The 20,202-nt window shown below is 42.9% G+C and overlaps 1 protein-coding gene across 1 annotated transcript in view; it reads left to right on the top strand.

Annotated features, from left to right (window-relative positions):
- Positions 1 to 2,440: 2,440 nt before the first annotated feature.
- Positions 2,441 to 20,202, top strand: part of PTN (pleiotrophin) — a 78,944-nt gene continuing 61,182 nt past the window's right edge. The window contains exon 1 of the mRNA XM_037514021.2: positions 2,441 to 2,821. The gene's annotated coding sequence lies outside the window, so the exon portion shown is untranslated. The remainder of the gene's footprint in view (positions 2,822 to 20,202) is intronic.

Here is a 20,202-nt window from a genome sequence, read left to right as displayed (position 1 = left end):
CTTTGGGGCCAGAGAGAGTGTGAAAGGGCAGGTTTATAGTTAGTTCTTTTTCACAAGGAAAAGGGCCAAGGGGAAGAAGTCTGGACAGTGGGTTATTACATTAGCCTTCTAACTGCTCCCACCCTGCCCTCCTGTGTTCTGTTCAATATGGCAGTGAGACCCTGTTAGCTCAGAGCTAGGTTTGGTCACTCTCAGTGACTTTCTATGTCATTCAGTGAAAAAGGAACAATTCTCTACAATGGACACAGGCCCGACCTGACCTGGCCTATTATGCCTTTGGCCTCAAGGCCTCCCTACACTGGTTGAGTTCACCTCCCTCTATCCCCCTCGACCTGGGGGGAGTCAGACCACAAGACCTTTCCACTTGCTCTTCCCTTCTCTGGAGATGGAGACTCTTCTCCCAAATATTTACATGGGATATTTATCCCCCATTTTAACTTCACTTAAACTTCAGTCCAGTCAGTCTGTTCTCCCCCAAATTGTCAATTTTCCCTTCCTTTCTTTTCTTTTTTTCTCCCCATGGCATTTATCACATAAAAAAATCAATTCTTCGATTTATTTGGCTTATGTATTTATATACATAAAAATGTAGGCTATATGTATAGTAGGGTGTATAATCTGTGCATAGTAGGGTGTTGAGCTGCACCTTTGCTCACCAGCAACAACCTCTCCCCCAAACTGTGACAACAAAGCATGTTTCCAGTCATTATTGACTGTCCCCCTGGATAGTAAATTGTTTCTGGTCAAGATCTACTGATATAAATAATTTCCACCTATTCCTATTTGATCAAAGTGATTTTTTTTTTTTTGCTATAACACATGCAGTGTTATACGCAGAGTGAAAATCACGAACATCTCATACTTACTTTAGCAACCCTCTAGGTAAATACCACAATAAAAATAGCATCACTCATCTAACTGGTACTGTTACGCCAGTAGATGTGAGATATAATTTAGGAAGAAACAGAAAATGTATAAGCCTTTGTTCAATGACCTGGGATCTCTATGAGGGATAGTGAATGGTCACATAGCACTTTTCATTAAGAGTCTGGGGTAAAGAATAATAAAGAGGATATTGTACATTTCTCCATAATTTATACAGGTGAAGTCAGATTAAAACAAACATTACTTGTTCCTTGGGAAAATGGAGTCACAAAGGGAGACAGGGAACTTGACCTCTGTGTGCAGAGACAGAGATCCTCATTTATTCATTTCATTCGAGTATGGTGTGTGGCATGTGTGTGCAGTTTGGTTATGAGGTTAGACTGGAGGTGGCAAAGTGCATTTCTGATGCCTCCTCTCCTTTGCAAAAAAATGAATGTTTGATGAAAAGCTTTCCTTGTGTAGAGACAACTCTTTGTCCTCATCTGTTACCTCTATGGGATATATGTCCAGGTAGCTCTCAAAATAGAGTCCCTAAGAACTATTTACCACCCAAAAATGCTTCTAAGTTCTAGTTCTAAGTAAATGTAAATTTTAGAGTTATATAAGGTGTATAATAGGTATTTATCAGATGGAACAACAGGCTGTCATCTCAGACTCAGGGAAATGGAAGCATACTGTGTGCAACCTCATTTGGGGTGGGGTGGACGCCACCAAATGAGCAGAAAGAAAGGAAGAGGAGCAAGATGAGGCGTGGTGTGGGAAAAGACTGATGATGTTGGCAGAAAATTTAGACATTCGCTTGTAGAAAAGACTATTTGGGTAAATTTGTATTATGCTATCTAGTCATTTTACTCAATGTTTTAATCTCATCTGCCCAAATAGTCATCTTTGTGTTATGCAACTAGCCCTAGAAAGATTCACCTTTGCCTCTTTCCACCCATGAACAAAATGGGAAACCCAGAAAGCCAGGAAGCCCCGGTGCTGCATTTACAAACCCCAGAGTTTGAGCTGCATTGACTCATCCCTTGAATTCTTGGGCGGCAAAGGAAACTCACTAACTAGGTCACGAGAGGCACCCAGGAAGCCCAAAATGGAAATCGCCCCCAAAGGAAAGTAGCATTTAATTGGGAACTTTCAGACATCTGCCATTCTTTGTGAAAAGCGCAAAAAAAGTGCTTGCACATTTTATGACTGCAGGTGGGAAGAGACTGGCAGCTGAAGGCGCTGCTGGCACTGGGTGGGGGCGAGCACTCCGGAGTGGGGGGCAGGGGAAGCGAGGATGGAAGCCTTATTTTTCACTCCATATTCTCACTTCAAAAGAACATGTCGGGGGTGAACCCTGCCACCTTGCATGGCACCCATGGTGCGTTCATACTCTGCTAACTCGACCCCCCTGGGGACGCACCCATCCCAAGAACAGGTCGTGCGTAAAGTTTGGAAAAGCAAGGTGGGCTTGGATCGCTGGGCTCCCAACAACACAAGGCTCCATCGCAGGGCCTCTGGGTTCAACCCGTGCGCTGGCTCCTGCGGGAGAGACGCCCCTGGAGCGCTCTGCTCTTAATAAGCTTCCCAATCAGCTCGCGAGGGAACGGCGCGCTCCCTCCCGCGCCCCGCCGCGTCCTCTCCCTGCCCGCGCCTCCCATCCCTCCCTTTCTACACTCCCTTCCGTTCCCTCCCTGCCAGGGCGTAGTTGAGTGGAAGGCAGGATCAGGTTCCCCCGCCTTCCAGTCCGAAAATCCCGCCAAGGGAGCCGCCGAGCAGAGGCAAATCCCCAGCGGAGCCAGGGGGAGAGAGACCAGCGAGCCGCCGGCCAGCAGGGAGGGCGCAGCAGCCGCGGCGCCAGCAGCAGCGACTCGGGCACCTGGATCCGGAGCGGAGACCCTCGCCCCTTGCAACAAAGGCAGCCGGAGCGCGCACGGCACGTTTGCAACTCCAAGTAAGTGGAAGGGAGCGCGCGATTCTGGAGAGGTCTCCCCAGGCGAGTTTCCCTGCCCCCCGGCCACTTTTCTGGGTGTCAGCACAGGAGGGTGGGAGGCGTGGGGGAGAGGCTGCCAGCGAAGCCGATGTGCGCCCGAGGCAAACTGAGCAGATTGGGGAGCAGGGAGCGGGGTCGGGATGGTCGGGGTGTCCGGGGGTGCGTGGAAGGCAGGGCGCTTTGGGAACGGCAGGCGAGCCTGGGGCAGGTTTCCTGCGAGCCACACGGCGCGCGGGGGCTTTGCTCTTTGTAAGACCTGCTTAGTAGGTGTGTCTGGCGCCGGGGAGAGAACAGGAGTCAGAGTGAGCTGGGCTGGTTTCCCCCATCCTTTCTCGGCTTTTCGGGTTGCCCCGGGGCTGCCCAGCTGATGGCTCTTAGCTGGCTCTTCTAGGTGAACGCGGGGCTGTTTCCTCGCCCGGACTAGCTGATGGGGAACCCCTCCCCCAGGGCACCCAGCGCCCCTGTCCTGCCCGCGGCCCAGAAATGGTTCCAGAAATGATTAAGTTTAAAGTTTGAAGCCCCTCTTCCTGTGATGGCTGATTCTGGTAACTGACCTGCACGCAGGCGCTTGACCTTTTTATGTCGCCCACATAAAATTGGGCATATTTATAACCGATGTGCCAGATGCTCAGTTTCTGAGCTGATATTTCTGATGAGTTAACAAAATATTTTTAAAGGCAGGAATGTATCCAAACCTCCTCTCCCTACTTAACACACACAGCATGAAACTTCTCGCCTTCTCACACACCAAACACACACACACACACACACACACACACACACACACACACACACACGAGCCCACATGCAAACAAGAACACACACAGACTTTATATATAGAGAGATATATATATACACACACACACACACTCACTCTATTGTTAACTCACCCCCTCTCTGCTAACAGCTGCTTTTTAAGTTTGGGGAGACACTGAAAAAATAGAATGTGGTGGCAGGCGTGGAGATGAGAGCAAAGAAGGAACAGTGTGAGGGACATCAAAATGCCCATTTTCTGCATCTTTCATTTTAGCAGCTTGAGGAAGGTCGTGCGTGTGCGTGTGTGTGTGTGTGTGTGTGTGTGTGTGTGTGTGTTGGAGGGAAGGGCCTGGGAGGAGATTCAGGACTTACAGGGAAGAGCTTCTGAGCTAATAACATAATGAAGCACTTTCATGATTCCAGGCAAATGTGGAATTGATGAAACAGCAGAGCACAGTTCAGCCCCTGGATCATGTGGGGATGAATGGCTGTGTGGAAATATTCAAAGGTAATGGGAGTGACACAAAGAGAACTCTCCAGCAAGGAAAGTAAAGCCTGCGCTTTCCATCTTCATTAGGCCCCTTTTAAAAGTAAATTATGCATTTTCAAGACCCGATCATTAAAAAACATTTATAGTCCTGTTACATCCAAAGGAAATCAGATCGGATATTTCCTTTCTTCCCCGCTTCAGGACAGGAGCCATTTCAGAGAAACAATATCTGTACCTTCTCAATTAAATTCGAGGATGAGTTGTTCAAATTTTAATTTTAAAAAACCCTCATGCTGTCCTTTTGTGCTTGAAGAAACTTCTGTGCTTTGAGTTCTTGAATTTTATTTTGAGCCTTTAGAAGGTGCTGGCTCCTCTCCTGCTGTTCCCAGCCCCCCTTTAGGACACATCTCCCCTCCTTTAGTGAAGGTCTGGGGACACCCACCTGAAGCTCTCAGAAGGTGCCATGTGCTCCCTGTTTGCTTGCAGACAAGATGCATTCTGTTCACGGGTAGAGCTGTGAGAGATGAAACTCCCGTTAATATAGGCCTTTTCGTTGCTTGACTTTTACATGAGGTATTATACAGAATGAAAATAAAAATATTTAACTATATACGTGTATGCATTTCATGGCAATACATCATCCAGTGGCTTCCTAGCTCTTTTTCCCTGGTATTTAAAGCAACAAATTTACTAATTGATTGAAAATGTCCACAATCCTTTTTTGGTCTTTGTATCTAGCAACATGTTGCAGGACCCACATTTCTCTTAAATAGCCAATAAAGCCAATGAGCAGGTTTGAATTTTCACAAAACCTGATTATCATAAATAACCTGAGAGAAATAAGGTTCCCTAATTCTTTAATGGCTCTTAACAATAAAATCAATCTTAGAAATTAAACTTCTTAAGTTTAAGTGTTTTTTTTCCCCTCCCTTTGAGGATACTCTTGCTTTCTCGTTGAAGTGACATTCTTACAGGAATTCTGATCCTATCCCTGTTTGCCATGTGGTGTTTTTATTACCATTCAGAATTTGCTCGAAGACAGTTTCGTTGACTTGTTCAAAATGGTGCCATCAATTAACGCTAGGAGAGCCAGATGTCTGCATTTAGAATATAATTTCCCAGTTTTCCAAACATTTACGTGTTTTAATACAGCGGCATCATGACCAGGAGAATTGTCCTTGACCTCTCTCATGAAGTTAATGTTTAAAGGGACGCCATCCAGGGTGATCAGAGAACATACATATTCTCTACTCGAGAGCAGATCCTCCCAGCTGAAGTCTGGTTCACGCTGCAGAGAACATTGAGTTGCAACATTATGTAAACTTCAGGTGTGCATATAATCAACCCACATCTGTCTATACACCAAAAAAGCTTTTGTCTCCTTCTTGCACCAGGCCATGTCATGGAGCCAAGGTCAATGTTATTGAGATGTGGACATTATTTGAGCTGGGCCTGCCTTTTTTTTTTCATCCAGAGCAATGGACTTGAGTGAAAAAGTTGTTGTCCATTCTAGATGTTTATGGCCAATTCAGGTTTCCATCCACTGGGCTAGTTTTCCATCCACTTTATGCCAACTTTTTGTGTGGTGCTGTGTCTCCGGTGTCAAATAAACTTTCTAGATTATCAAATTCGACAAATCTTTTCTGTTTCTCCCCTATTTTAGTATTTGGTAAATAACTTAAAAATTCTGTGGTTTTCAAGGGTAACCATAATGTCACATTATCAGAGGGCATTATAATTATGGTAATATTGTGGATTTGCTTATGTAGATTAAATTTGCTACAAATCTCTATTTTTTTAAGGGTAGGCAAGTGAATTATTCATGCTTAAGCTATTTTGAGAAATAAAATTTAACTTTTTCTCCTGTACTATACTTTGGAGACATTTCTTCACACTATAAAGTGACATTTGAAATAAAAAAAGACCATCCTGTGAGTTTCCTGAAAGCAAGATTCTTAAACTTCATTCTTAAAGTAAAAAAAAAAAAAATCTCTTGCTACATATTAATCTTGAAAGAAATGAGTCATACTAAGTGACTTGGGCTCTTCTATGAATTGTTCTTAAAAAAACCAAAACATCATTTAAAAACTCAAAGAGCAGCGCCTCCCCGGTGGTACAGCGGCTTGAGCTCAGCTCTGTGAGACTATCCGCAGCCTCTGCAGCACAGGTTCGATTCCTGGCATGCCAGGGAGATTCCCACATGGTGCAGCAGACCTCTCCGGTCTCGCCCGCTGCTCCCCTCAGCAGTGTGTTCAGTCAGTTCTGTTCCCCACTCTGTCTCTGGTGAATCTTCTCACCCTCCTGTGCCTCTGGCCTGTACCCCAGCTCGTGTATAACAATAAATAAATCTTTAAAAAAAAAAAAAGCACATATAGCATGCTGTAGCTTTGTTTCCACCTCTTCCACTGTTACATTTACCTGCACCCCTCCTTTGGCTCTCATTTCTCTTTATATTGGTCTGGCCGCCAGCATTGCCCATTCAGCAAGCCCCTTGGTGTCTTCCCAGGTGTCTGTCATAGATCCATTTAGGCACCTGTGTCTCCGGAACAGTCCTCTGTCCATGTCTTGGAATGCATGGAAGGCTGGACTTTGAGAACTGAAGTGCTGATATTTTTCTGACCTGGTTCAATGTGCTCTCTGTAGACACCACTGGATTATTTTCTTTTTCATGCAGTCCCTGGCTGCAGACAACTTACCTTTCACCTCTCCAATAAATGTTGACTTCATTCTCTCTCAGCTCCTCAACTTCAGAGAGGGTTGGACCAGGATTTCTCATCTCCATCACACCCTCCTTGGCCCTAGTTCAACCCTCCAATGATTCTTGCTTCTATGAAAAGTTCAATCGAACAATAACCAACAATACTTACGCTCTACCTGCCGAGGTGCCTAAGGCTATGTTGGACATGGAGTATATTTCAGAAATACAGCAGAGTTCTTTTCCTTTAGGAAACCCACTTTTACAGTTGCAAATATTTGCAATACAGTTGCAAATACTAGAAAGGGTGCTAGTTTGTTTAATCCACTGTTAGAAATCCATTTGAAAGAGATTCCAAGCAATAAAAATCCATTAAACCCCACTTATCTCGGGGGTATAAAAAACACTTTAAAAATTATAGCTCATGTCATCTAACCAATGGCTCTTTGCATTTCTTGCTTTTCCTTACAATGCAGCCACATTACCTTCTTATATTACCTTTTACTGTAAACTGTTTAACATATTGTTACTGTAATGTTCCCCAACTCCCTTGGCCATGCCTCTCGTCTTTTTTTTTTTTTTTGCCTTTTTCCCCTCAAGTCCAAATGTGGACATTCATCCTCAAATGTTTCAGTTCTCTCCCTCTCTCTCCATTTCTTTCTCTCTTCTTTACCTGCCTCTCCCTCTCTCCCCAAATGCTTCTGTCTTTATCCTGACTCTTCTTGTTCGGCTCCAGTTTTCAATGAGAACAACTCTCAAGTCTCCATTCTCTATTGAGTTTTAGTCTCACATTTTAAATTTTTTAATGAATAATGAGGGGAATGATTTGAGTATAATCTTACTTGAGGAAGGAAATAGAAGTCAAGGGCTTCTTATAATTTTATTCTTCTTGCTAAGAGCCTGCTACAGTACTGGCTTCCATTGACAGGTCCGGTAGAGGAATGGGGAGCGAGATAAACACTATGCCCTCAAGCAACTGATGGTCTACTCAAGGCCTGTGTGACTAAGAAGCTTGAGACACAAATTACTACAATGCAAGTCAAGGATAGGTACATGCAAAGGTTTTGTATTAGCAGTTCTAAGAGACAAAGGGCCACAGACACATTTTCATGAGAAAATGGAATGTGCAACTCACAAAAGGCTAAATGAGAAGGTAATAGTACTTACTTCGGAGGCATCACTGCCTTTTTATTGTTTTAATGTTTATTTTGAAAGAGAAATTGAGCTCAGTTCTGTCATGTTCACTTCACATTGGCCACATCACCAAACAGAAAGTGAAACTCAAGAATTCATTCTGAGCTATTTAGAATAAGTATAATTTTGTTTTATTTTTTTAATATTTTATTTTATATTTTTTTAATGTCTTACACCTGTGAGGATGGCACATATTAAAAAAACTAGCAACAACAATGTTGGCGAGGATGTGGAGAAAAAGGAACTCTCCTGCACTGCTGGTGGGAGTGCAAACTGGTCCAACCACTATAGAGAGCTGTGTGGAGATTCCATATGACCCAACAATTCCACTCCTAGGTATTTACCCAAAGGACGCAAAAACATTAATTCCAAAGGGCACCTGAACCCCTATGTTTATAGCAGCACAATTTACAATGGCTAAGCTATAGAAACAACCCTAATGCCCAAAAATAGATGATTGGATCAAGAATAAGTATAATTTTAAAGGCATGACACCTCACCCTAAATAAATACAATTGTAAAGACGTGAGAACTCACCCTAGACAGTTCAATGAGCACTCTACACCCTTCAATGAAAATTCAGAAATGGAGGGGCAGTGTAGAACTTGGGTGAGACTGTATTAAATGACCTTCAGATGTGGGGGCCGAGGGAGGGTTCCCAAGCACGTCTCCCTCTAAGGAGCTCCAGCTCCCCCTTCTCTTGTCTCCTCATCCTCTCACTCCTGTCAGTGACTTAACTCCTCTTTCTCTAGCAGCGTGGACATGGGAAGATGGCTCCTTTACCTCTTCTTAATTACTCACCATGACACCAGCTCTGGTGGGAGTAGACAGTGCTAGTGGTAGTAGACAGAAACTGGCTCACCCATCTCAAGAACCCTAGGCTATCTCGCAGAAGACCATTGAAAAATGTCTAAGACATGTCTGGCAAATGAGGGAAAAAACAAACAACTGAATCCCACACTCTCTTCCTCGACCATCTGTCCTCTGTCCCCAACTCCCCTAGACATCACCAAGTTCCTGTTGAAACCTAAGGACCCCATTCTCAATTTTGACTCTCCAGAAGGAGCTACTCCATCTTTCTTTTCCTCACCTCCTTTATTGCAGATGTGATACAGATTCACTGGTTCTCTGGCGTATCTTCCCATCACCCTCCCTCTTACTCACTTTAAGGCTCCAAATGCTGTGTAGGCTCTGACTCATGGCTACCTCCCTGACAGAGAGAAATCCTGCCTACCTCTTCTTGACCATGCCATATTCTAAGCTAGAAGATTTGGTCATAAAGCATACTTTCACAATCATATCAGAATTTTTGCATTTTCTCAACATAAAAAATTTTCCTTAGGTACGCTGGGCAGGATTAAAAAAGAACATTAGCATGGAAACATGAGTTTGGAGGGGCTAAAGCTGGCCCATAAATGACCTACAGTTACTTAAACAGAGGTATTAAAATTCCTGCTTTGGGTATTTTTTCTCCTCTGTAATATCAAGTCAGATTTCTTTTTGGCAAATTAACTTTATGTCCCAGTGGCTTTCACATCAAACCAAAGCTCCAATGTATGTTAAGTATGAGGCTAAAAAACTGAAATAGTGGTTTCCTGTCTTCAGTGTTTATCCGAATTTCTAAAGTCAAGTCATCACACCTAGAGTCTTGGGGGCCATCCCCAGGTATTCTGATTTGAGATGTGCAGTCAAGGAACCTGGACAAACAAATAACACACTTCTGGATGCAGGTAATGCATTAAACACTTTAGAACTGACTCTCCAAGGTCAACACATTGAGGTATAAACCACAGCTACACTTATTATTAACTGTGTGACCATCAGCAAACATTGTGGTTTTTCTTCTTCAATTTCTTACCTTTCAAATGAGGGCACTTGTATTTACCTCCTGGGATTGACATGAATATTAATTGAGAAAATGAATGAAGTCCTGAGCCCCAAGTCTGATTGCTAAAGAGTGTCTGATGAGGATGATAAAAATGCTGATCACGGTTGAGGGGGATCGAGGAAAGTCCCCCCTACCTCCCACTTATTTCTCCTGCCTGGTTGGGTTCTCCAGCAAAACATATGAACAGAACCTGTGCTGAAAGTCCCTGCTTCTTGAAAGTCCTCTTCCCACCACATTCCCACACTCATTCTGTCTCAATGCAGATCCAAAACTCTTCTGAAAAGAGCACATAGAACATTGGATCATGCTCAAGGGCTGGGAACTTTGACACTGTTGACCTTGACATTTCCCATAGAGTTTAGCAGAGTATTTTGCACACGATACCCTCCCATCCAAGGTTCGAGCTAACACTGGCAATACCTTAGCCATCTCTTCCTGGGTCCTTGCTGCCCCCATGGAGGCATCATCTTAGAGAAGGGGGTCAAGTTGAGATTCAGGAACCCACAGTATTTCCCTGTAGTCTGGTGCTGGCATGGGATGCTGAGTCTGTCCCAAAATCTCTTGGAAATTCATGTTTTCCAGCTCTAAGTTGGAAATGATGATAATTTTATCTGCTTTGTCTACTGCACAGGTTGATGGGGAAGGTAAATCGTGAGACTGCAACATTTATAAACTATCAACTGGTATATGAGCTACTTATAATAACATGAGTGGGGCCAGGTCTGTTTCTTTTCCTATGTTGGCTGCTTGTCCTCGTCATTTTCTCAGGAAACCTAGAGGTTGCCTAGGATGGCAGAAGGTAAGTTTGAGCCGATGAAGTGTGACAGGGGTGAAAAAATGTAATCTGGGTCATAGTGAAAAAAGAAAAACCCAAACAAGTGAGTAGACAATCTTCAAAAAGGCTCAACTCAAATGGTCATGAACTGCTTTATAATGCCCTTGTTCTTCCTAAGAGTGGCAGAGGTTACGGTCATGCTCAATTTCCCAGAAATATGAAATGATACATGGTTATTCTCATTGAGTCAGGCCTTTGTAATTGGTCAGCAACCCTTTGATTATGCAAGTCCTGACGGTCTTGCTAAAATTCAGATTCTGATACAGTTGGGTCTCTGGTGGTCTCTGAGTCTGCATTTCTAATGCACCCCCAGACCATGCATTTCTAATGCACTGCAGGCCTGCATTTGAGGAGCAGCCTCTGGAGTTCAGGTTGACAGAATTCTTCACAGCACATGACATAGCTAAATAAAAGCAAAGAGATCATTGGCAATGATCTTCTTGCTTTGTGCAAAAGCTGTTCACACCCTTATCTTCAGCACCTAAATGCTTTCTTGCTGTGAGTGGGAAGAGTTTGGAAACTTAGTTCTTGATGTGAAGAAGATAGACCTTTATCGTTTTCTTTGTACCTGTATGTTTCCTTCTTGGGGTTTTAGCAGGCAGCACCCACTTATACATCTCCCTTTCTTGTTACATTGGGAGCAGAGCAGGCTCATACATCTATGTGACTTTCCAGAAGACACCGGGATGTCCAGGGGACCAGGGATTTGATTTTTGTGTCAGGGTCCAGATATAATCAAAAGGCACACACTTTGGGAACCGAGAAAGTCTTTGCTCAGGCTAAAACAAACTGACATCATTCAAAACTCTCAAATGGTTTTCATAATGGCCTTTGTTGATTGCTGATAACATGGTCATTTCTAAACCTTGTCAGGGGCTTACTCCTCCTAATAGCAGGGAGTAGTTTCTGAGGTTTTAACAAATGGATGGGTGCTTGGATGGTGGGGTTGGTGTGAGGGCATACATCTGAAGAGGTGAGAACGAACTTTTGAATCGTGTTATAAACAAACATTATCTCAATATAAATCACACAGACACACAGAAAGACACACACATACAGTGGACTTCATCTGTGCGTAGAACATCACAGGTGTTCTATCAGGCATTTGCCAGCAGGTCAGATGGGGTGCTAAAAACAAATTAACAAAAACTAATCCCTGAAGCTTTGGAGAATCTGAGGCAAGGGTCAATTTAGTTCCCCAAAACATTTACAACAAAAAATATTGGCTCTGTGCACAACACATTTCTCTAGATGTGGTCCAGTGGGTTTAATGAAGGAGCCTGGAGCTGCTGGAATTTAGGTAGTTTACTGGATTACTTTAACAGGTGTAAGTACTTACGTTTTGGAAAATAAAAACCTTTCCATCTTTTCTTATACACAACATACCTTTAATTATTAAATGCAATATCTCTGGCAATATGCAGGATCTCAAATACAGTTAAATGCACATCAAACTACTGAAAAGGTTGAGTCATTTTAATTAACTGAAAATGTAAAAGGTTTTTTATTATGATTATGTTTATTAGGAAAACAGGAATACATCACTAAAGAAGCACATTAATTTTTCTCCTTGTGGAAAAATGTGTTCATGCTACAAAATATTAATTTTTTAAATTACAAAGAAGGAACAAACTCACTTATAATCCTCAAAATAGACAACCCTCTGATGTAACTTTCTTAACTAGCTGCATGAATAATCATGTATCCTGCTTTTAAAGTCAACATTATAACTAATGCATGATGTAAAAATAAGTGGTATATTTTAATAGCATTCCACAGCTTCACATGTGCTTTTGAATTTATTAAGTGGGCCAATAAAGATGGAAATTTAATTTATTTTACTTGGTGGAGCTAAATTTGGATGATGAAAAAGTTGGAAATAGAAAAATGCAAACAAAGAAACATAATCTCTTGAAGCACACAAACAAACAAAAAAAAACCCTCATTGTCCCAGCAAAGGCTGTGCTGTTTAGATGGGAACAAATAGCCTGGTTGAATGGAGTGTGTGCCAATTGCAGGTCAAATCCAGTAAACATTATCTTCCCTTCTTACCCTGTAGGACCCTCCTGATATGTATGGGTGAGGGTAGTCTCCCCAGGGAAGCCACAGCTGTCTGTGGTTCAGTCTAACCCTTTAGCTGGGCCCAGGAGTCTGGGTCCTTGAGCCACTCTGAGGACAGAAGGAGTGAGCCTGAGGCCTTGCAGGTGGAGAAACTGCAGGGGCAGCAAGTCTTTTTGATGCGTGTCACTCCAGGATGCAGCACCCTTTGGGGAGTTCTTTATCTGCCGTGTTATTATTTGGAAAGACTGCTGTACAAATTGGCTCCAGTTTAAAGTAAGTTAGCTCCAGTTGGGGCTTGACAGCCACATTTGTGATTGCAGAGAAAGGGGGAAGTCAGATGCTTTTATTGTTTATACCAGTATTGGGATTCCCACCAACTTGACCCTGAATGATTCTAGTTGTTTTAAATAGGGGTTTCAGTCTGATGCTTAGTGATCACAGTGTTTGCCTGCTGATATATGATATCTGGGGATTTGAAGATGTATTTCAAGGCTATCATAAATAGTTTGGTTTGGAGAGAGACATCAAAATCAAGTCAGCAGGAATAGTGGGTAGAGATGGATTTCTACCAATTGCTCTCCAATTAGATCCTCATTTCCTAAAAGCAAACCAGCTGGGTAGGTTTCTAACATTTCATCTGGTGATGTTCTCTTGCAAGAAGTTAACAGGCAAGTTAACATGGCAGCTAATAAAGTCAGCAGCACCAAGAAGACAAGAAATACAAGCGGCCTTGAACTGAGATCTTAGGAAAAAAATCCCCAAATCTGATAGAAACCCTAACTCCAGGGAAAGAAACTTCAGACCCTACAGAAAACTTTTTCCAATAATGTTGACATTTTCCCCCACTGTGGATGGAGGACCTTGGGTCCTTTGGTCCAGCTGATTCTGTTGGGGTTCGTTAGGAGATTTCTCTGGGGTGGATTTATCTTCTGTTTTCCAAATCTCTTGGATGTTAGGTGCCCCTTAGTATAGTAATGCCATGAAGTCAATCCAGCTTTGTGGGGTAACCCTGTCCCATTGTTCTTTTCAGAGGAAGTATTTGAAGACAGAGCAGTATCAGTGATTCCAGTGACCAGTCCCTGTATAGGGCCAGCAGTTACACAAGCTGGTGGTTGGAGCTAAGTCTTCTGTAACACAGTCCACCTCTAACCCATTGTTTCCATCCTGTGTTCCCCGCCTTTGAAGGGGACAAGAGAGGAGACTAGAAGGCCCCCTTTTATGGACTGGATCTCAGTAGGATTTCTCCAGGCCCAGGGCTTAGCAACACATACCCTGGTTAGTTTTCTAAGTTTTCTACCTTGAGTTTTATTACCACTGTGAAGTGTAATGTTAAGTATCCTGATTACATTAAAAAAAAATTGAAGCTTTTGCATTTGTATTAAAAAGTCCAGTTTTATTTTAAACAACAAATAGTATTCGTTTTTATTCTTCCCATCACAAACTGACCCCTTCCTTTGTAGTCTGGTCTTTCATCATCCATCAGAACTTGAGCGACAATTGGGAATAAGTACAGAACAGGGAGAAGGCTACTTCTCTTAAGGACGTTCAGTGTCCTTTTGGGGAAGAATTTCAGTATTTGCAGGCTTTAAAGGAGGATGGATTTCATTGCTTAGCTAATGTGTCTTGGGATCGCTTATCTATATTCTTGGTGGAATTTAAGCAAAATCACTCTTTGTCTCTTGAGAATGTTCAATTATTTATATCTATTATGATGCATGATGCTGAGAGTTCAGGATCTTCTGAATTGGATGAGGTGGGAAATGTGATAGTGAAATACAGACACTAAATTAGTAAGACTCTAAGGAGCAAGCAATTCTCCTAAAATTCTTCCAAAGGGTGGACATGGAGAAACTGTAGGACTGTGGCTTATCAGATAAATTTGACATTTACTGAATTGAGGGACCAGGGGATACCCAATGAAGAATTGAGGGACATTTATGGTGCACAGGACAAAGGACAGGACATGAGAATATGGACTGGTGTTTCCTGAAGCAGATCTGCAGGTCTTATAGTACATTCCCCAGGATGAAAATCTGTAACTGGCATTATTTCCATTCATAGGTTCCATGTTAAGATACTTCCATTGTCAAATCATTTTGGATTGTTGGTCCTTTACAGTTACAGAAGGTCATTATATTAATTCTGAGTTTCATCAGCCATTTATATGGTCACTGATTCTCATTTTCCTATCAGTCATCTAGAAAACACTTTCTAGTCTTTTTCTCTGCCACTGTCCAAATAACAGCCGACACATTATAGATGCTCACATTATAGATGTTTGCAGCACAGAATTAGTATCTTGTACCTAGATTATATTTTATCCCCTCCCTGCACTGACCCTACAAGATTTAACATTTACTGCTTCCCCAGTCTAAAATGGTGGCACAAGCAGTCATTTTCTTTGCACGCTCCAGTTTTTCTGTTTTGTTCTCTCCTTCATGTTAGAGTGTGGTTCCATTCTCAGTGTTCAGACTCCCAGAGCTCTGCCTCCTACTATTGTATGAAGACATCTTCATCTCGACATCATACTGGTCATTGCCATCCTTAGATTTGGGGATACCTGTGTTTCTAGGGACACATGGCAATACGTCCAAGCTCAGGACCTGCCAAGTCCTCGGATACTGATAGTAGAACTTCAAGAAGCCTTGGTCCCTTTTTTACCAGCTACTTCTAGAAGCTGAAGACCTGGTTTCTTTTATTATTTTTCCCTTTTTGAGTGCAATGCCCCAATATTAGCAATAATACCTTAGTATTTCTTGAGTACATTCTAGATGATGAACTCAGTACCAGGACTTTATAGCCAGGGTAGAGTTAAATGCTCCTGACAACCCTCTGGTGTCAACACTGTTTTCCTGCTGAGATAACAGATGAGAGAACTGAGTCTCCAAATGGTTAAGTAACAGGACTGGGATCATAAACTAGTGAGAGTTAGAATCGAGATTGCCATTCAAATATATGTCTCCACAAAGCTCTTAAAATCTTCTATGACCAGGGTTCAGTGGATATGTGAAGGTGTTTCTCCTCCAGTACCCCTTCTTACCAGGCATCCGGATCCTGCTTCCCTGAGGTGTATTTTATTTCTCTCTCCCTGTGGTCAGGAGAATATGCTCTTGTGGGCAAAGAGTGTTTTAGACTAGACCAGTGTTTCAGACATTAGACATCACATTCAGTGATTACATACTATTGTATATTGTTACATTCTCCATTGTTTTCTTATTTTTTTTTAAGATTTATGTATTTATACAAGCACTGGGTACAGTCAGAAGCGCGGGAGGGTGAGAGGATTCACCAGAGCTAGAGCGGGGAACAGAACAGGCAGACTGATGAAATACACTGCCGAGGGGAGCAGCGGGCGGCAGGAGAGGTCTGAGCGCCATGTGGGACCCTCCCCCGGAGGCCGGGGATCGAACTGGCACTGCAGAGGCTGCGGGGCAGCTTTGCAACCCAGTGCTCAACCTCTGTGTCACTGGGGAGGCCCTCCATTGTTTCTTAAGCCTCAGTTTGCCTAGTCTGGTGGCCCAACTGGCCTGTGCTAAAGAAGGGGCCAGGGAGGTCATAGGCCAGAGGGCATCTGAGGGATGCTCTTCTGTTCCTCCAGTCTGCTATCACCTGACTAAATTGTTTGTTAGATTGCCATGTTCCAGCCCTGGGGAGGCCACAATACTGTGTTTGTTTGTGTATGAGAGTCTCTGGCTTTGATTAGCAGTTAGATCCAGTGCAGCTGAATATACAATAAGGGCCAAAGGATGGGAAAAAAAATCCTGCTACAGTTTCCCAATGGAAAGCATTCACTGTCAAGCTTGGACACCCAACAGTGGGGCACAGATGAACAGAGACTGGGAAAGGGTAGGGGATGGATTCTCCATGCCCCGCCGTCTGTTCTGTGTGATGAAGTCATTCCTTCACGTGAAGGGTTGAGCCTCTGCCCCTCTAAATGTCTTTTACGATTAAGGACTCAGACTGATATTGATGTGATTTGATGAGGGGCAAAGCCTGGAAGGCTGAAAAGCTTGAAGGAGTTTCACAATTACAAGTGTGACGGCAGTAAAAGAATATTCCCATTTAAAGGGCTAGTCATGCAACAGAAAGGGTTCACTTTGGGCTCATGAAGATTACAAGTCTATCCGTGCAAAAGGGAAGAAGAAAGTTTTTATTTCATAATGCAGATAAAGTTAATGATTTCATAATATACATGAACTGATAATAGAATTTCACTTTTTTTCATTAAATTGACTCATGTCTGTTGTAAGCACCCTGTTCACTGTAGCTGAGTGACAATTCATCTGCCCCAAGGAAGAGCTTTCATAGATCCTTAGAGGAGACTTAAGTTATCCAGAATTTCTAATCCATGCAGACACACTTATCTAAACAAAAGAAACATGGTGTCTAATCTGAGACATGTGAAAGTCACAGGAAGACACCATCCGTGATCCTGGTCTGTGCTTACTCTCCCTGGTCTTTGTGAGGGAGTGGGGAGGGAGGCGGGCTTGTAGTTAGAACACTGTCCAGTGCAGTCCACGTGACTCCATCGGGTTTCCTTGGGAAGAGGGTGTTCTGCCTGGGGTGGAAAAGGAGGCAGCGTGAGGGAGTGGAATTGTCAGAGACAGACAGGCATTGCATATGGTGGAAAGAAGTGGGGGCCCCCAGGGCAGGGCTGGAGAAAGAGGAACACCAAAGAGATGATGAAAAGCAAGATATTGGGGCACTGAGAAAGCAGATGGACCTGATTTGTGCAGAGAGTGAAAGTTAGGATTAGGGAAAATTGGTGGGTGATTCTCTCAATGTGCAAGCTGACCTGCTTGAATCCTATCACGTGAGGTAGGAAGTTTCTCCATATCCAGGGAAGGAAATAAAAACTCTGCATATATGCAATGGAATATTACTCAGCAATCAAAAAAGATAAACTCATGCAATTTGCAGCAACATGGATGGCGCTGGAAGGGCTCATGCTCAGCGAAATAAGCCAGAAAGAAAAAGGAAAATACCGGATGGTCTCACTCATAGCAGGAATCTAGAAAACCTAAATAAGGGACCAGGAAAAAGACTAATTATAATAAAGTAAAAATCAAAACCAACAAGCAACTATAAACCAGAGACGCACTATGGGGGTGGGGAGGGAGAAAGGAGTAGGGTCAAAACAAGGGGGGTGGGAATTTCACAGGGACTATAACCAAGATGAAAATGCACACATTGTGCAAATATGAAAAATGATGTAAAAAATATATAAAATAAAAAAAGTCAGTAGAATACAAGGAGAATTTTTTTTTTTTTAGAGAAGCAACAGGTTAGAGGTGAGAGAATCAGTCATGTGTAATCTCCCCTTGCCCCTCTAGTTCTTTGCAATTTCTAGCAATTCTGTTCATATTTCAGCAATTTGCTTAAATATCATCTTCTTCCATGAAAATTGTCTTTATTCCCTAATTTGAACAGTTACTCCTTTTTTTTTCTGTTTCACAACTTTTATGACTTTTCCTTTCTAGTTTTGTCTGCATTCACATATCATTCATCAACTGTGAACACAATGTACACAATCCCAGGCTCTGTGTTAAGCATCGTCTTACAGAGGTAACTGCAACATGGTGTCCCTTCTGACCTCAGTGTAGTCGGGGAAGGCATGTGAAGAGCTCATCTGCACAGCCTCAGTGGACTGATGTATTGAATAGATGTGCATTTTTAAAAGCCCAGTGGTGACACACCTAATTCAGCTGTGAGTTGATTCAGGGCAGGCTTCCTGGAGGAAGTGTCCCCTGACTTGTGTTAAAAGACCGAAGAAGTTAAGGGAGAAAGTAGTGTTGTAGGGAGATGCAACACTGTGGATCCTGACTCATTCTTGGCACACAATCTGTTACTTTAAACAACTAGCTTATCCCTACTTAAATACAGAACTCTCAGCCCAGTGCTAACACAGTGACAGATGAATGAATGTAAAAATTGCTGATAACTTGGTAAAAGTAGGTAGTAAGGAGGAATCCTTTCTGGAGACACTACGAAGAGAAATGAAAAAGTATGGTAGCAGAACTGAGGCTACTAGAGGGGAGGTAGAAGGGGTTTAACGGTGGGGGGCACAAGGAATATGGTGGAGGACGATGGGTAGACTGGTTGTGGGTGTGTCACTAACATATATGAAGAGGTGTGAACATATATCCACATCATACACAGTCTTGTAAACCAACATTATCTCAATTAAGCTAATTGAAATTTAAACTAAATGCAATAAAATTTAAAACACATTTTGGAAGATACCTGAAGTCTAGGGATTAACATGGAAGGTGGATACTTGCAGGGTAAATGAAAAAAAGGTTGATGCTGATAAATTTGGGGGGAATTGTAGTGATGGTGATAGAAAAGAGACACTTGGAGTACAAGCTGGTCTGGGGTGGGTAGATGAGGGATCTAGGTTTGAAGGAATCATGGAGAGACAGGGTTATCCTCAGAATTGAATGTGAGCTACAAGCAGATTTTTCTGGTCTCCCTGAAATTTGTGGGCACCGTTCATGTTTGGGGGAAGCCAGTTGATGATAATTAGCCTCGGGCAGGGAGCACTTGGTCAGTGTTCCCACTGCAACTAAATTCCCTGGCTCATGCCTATACCTTCCTCTCCAGCGATCTTGCAACACACTTGTGCTGGAATGAGGTGTGATCACATTAATAGTTGTCATGTGTAGGGAATACTCTTGGTTTCCCTTCTCCTACCTCACTGGTTCCTTGGTTGGGTTGATGTTCAAGAAAAATATAATCAGGTTTCGACATTTCACGTAGGCGTATGCATAAGCACCATCTTAATGAAGATGGTGCTTAATCACACAACCTGTGATTCGAAGTCACATCTTCCAAAGAGATTGACTGACCTGTCATCTCCTGCAGCTGGAACAGCTGCCTTTTAGATGGGCACTGATTCACCCATACTGAGGCCAGCATCTTCCTTGAAACTACCCATTCTCCTTTGTGCAAATGAATTATCTTGGGCCAGTTATATAGAGTCATTACTTCTGCAGTTGCTAGTATAAGTAGTTGCTCATGAAACTCAGCAGCATCATCTCAGGGGAGGCCAGATGATTATGGTTCCACAAATATTGATTAAATGGAGGAAAACAAAGCTTTGTGTTCTCAAAGAGAGACAGAATCTTCTGTTCTTTGTTGAGAGGGTTGCTTTCTTAGAAGGATATTTGGTAAAGCTACTGCCTCTCTGCTGTCTAGAGTCAGCCCCTGTCCTGCCACCCCAACCCCCCAGGAGGTGAAGATGGTCCCTTCCCTGCAGTGTTTCTTTTACCCACGTCCAGGGATTCTCTTTCAAAGCAAGGGCAGAGTGGAGGTAAATGGATCATTTTCCTTCCTTAATAATTATTTGTTCAGCTTTGCAGAAAGAAAGCTCAGCAAGTTAAAATTGTCTCATTTCCAACCCCCAACTCATTGTGAGTCAGAA

This window comes from Talpa occidentalis, unplaced genomic scaffold, assembly GCF_014898055.3.
Source record: "Talpa occidentalis isolate TD23 unplaced genomic scaffold, MPIMG_talOcc4v2.1, whole genome shotgun sequence".
NCBI lineage: Eukaryota > Metazoa > Chordata > Mammalia > Eulipotyphla > Talpidae > Talpa > Talpa occidentalis.
Note: the sequence above shows the minus strand (reverse complement) of the source record. Positions and strands in the feature narration are given on the sequence as shown.